At 53.2% G+C, this 1,617-nt stretch overlaps 1 protein-coding gene across 5 annotated transcripts in view; it reads right to left on the bottom strand.

Annotated features, from left to right (window-relative positions):
• ZNF484 (zinc finger protein 484) overlaps nt 1–1,065 on the bottom strand; it is a 32,876-nt gene extending 31,811 nt beyond the window's left edge. For 2 of the 5 annotated variants that reach the window (XM_040449625.1, XM_040449623.1), the window contains exon 1: nt 870–1,064. The gene's annotated coding sequence lies outside the window, so the exon portion shown is untranslated. Of the gene's footprint in view, nt 1–777; nt 817–869 lie in introns of those variants that run through there. The other 3 variants (XM_040449621.1, XM_040449624.1, XM_040449622.1) reach the window with 3 other exon arrangements.
• Between the last annotated feature and the right edge of the window lie 552 nt (nt 1,066–1,617).

Raw genomic sequence — 1,617 nt, 5'->3', positions numbered from 1 at the left:
GAAAGAAAGAAAGAAAGAAAGAAAGAAAGAAAGAAAGAAAGAAAGAAAGAAAGAAGAAAAAAATATGGCGCCTGGGGGGTTCGGCTGGTTAAGCATCCAACTTGGGGTCTGAGTTCTGAGTTCCAGCCCCGCTTCGGGTGAGCTCAAGGTCTGCTCCTGACTCCAAGCTGACAGTGCAGAGCCTGAGTGGGATACTCTCCCTCTCTCTCTTCCCCTCGCTCACTCACACACTCTTATCAAAAAATTAAATAAACTTAAAAAAATAAATAGTAACAAACTGATAAGCTTAAAAGACAAAATCAGTTAAGATCTCAATCTCTCACCCCTCATATCCCTCATTCCTCATTCTCAACAGCTACCCACCTCTACTGACCCCACGACCCCATGTCTCCCCGCAGATCCACCGTTAGAGATCCCACCATCTCGATCTCTCCCTCACGGATCCACCTTCAGGACCCCACCGACCCCATCTCTCCCCGGTTCCACCCTCAGAGATCCCCCCGACCCCATCTCTCCCTCAATGATCCACCGTCAGAGATCCCCCGACCCCGACCCTATATCTCTCCTTCACGGATCCACCGTCCAGACCCCACTGACCCCATCGCTCCCCGCGGATCCACCGTCCAGACCCCATCGACTCCATCCCTCCCCGCGGACCCGCCCTCAGAGATCCCACCGACCCCATCCCTCCCCGCGGATCCACAGTCAAGACCCCATCGACCCCATGACTGCATCCACTGCCCGCCCCCGTCAGTGGCCGGATTGCTAACCACGGACCTCAGCGACGCTTCGTCACTCATCTCCCGATGCTCCCATCGCAGCACTCACCTACCCCTCACCCACGCCCTCTCAAAACAGTGGCCGTTTACCTCAGGTGGTGACTAAATCTGGCCGACTTCCCTTCTCGCTCAGCCCCACTCTCTGCGGGATTCCTCACGGGGCCGCCCGGGTGTGCGCATGCTCAGCAGCGGTTTCTTGGCCCCAGCTCGCGAGTACTTAACATGGCTCGCTGCTAAAAGCGGCTCCCTCCAAATGGCTGGCCCGCGCCAACATGGCGGCGCCCATTAGGCGCCCAGGCGTGCAGGCGGCCATGTTGAAGTGATGTAAAGACCGTGGAGCTCAGAGTTGTCTCGGGAAACGTGGTTGGGCGGAGGTGCTAGTCTGGGACTCAACCAGGAAACAACCAGAGCGAGACAGCCAGGAAACAACAACCGAGACCCTTCCCCTCGCTCCCGTGTACTCAATGCCACCATTTGAGACAATCAGCAATTATAGAACGTTTCACCCCAAAAGAGGAAGGTACACATTTTATTCAAGCACCCACGCAGCATTTGCCAAACTAGGTCACAACCTGGGTCATAAAACAAATCAAATTTAGTAAAACTTAAATCATACAGCCTAGTTCTCTGGACACAGACTCAAACTAGAAATCATCAGAAAGACAACAGGAAATTAACACTTGTAAATTAAGTGGGGGTTTTTTGTTGTTTGTTTGTTTAAGAAAGAGCGCTAGCTGGGAAGGAGCAGAAAAGGAGATAGAATATCTGAGGCAGGCTCTGTGCTGACAGCAGCAAGCCCCATGCAGGGCTCCAACTCACAAACCATGGGATCATGACC

This window comes from Herpailurus yagouaroundi, unplaced genomic scaffold, assembly GCF_014898765.1.
Source record: "Herpailurus yagouaroundi ecotype Mexico unplaced genomic scaffold, PumYag 199, whole genome shotgun sequence".
Lineage (NCBI taxonomy): Eukaryota > Metazoa > Chordata > Mammalia > Carnivora > Felidae > Herpailurus > Herpailurus yagouaroundi.
Note: the sequence above shows the minus strand (reverse complement) of the source record. Positions and strands in the feature narration are given on the sequence as shown.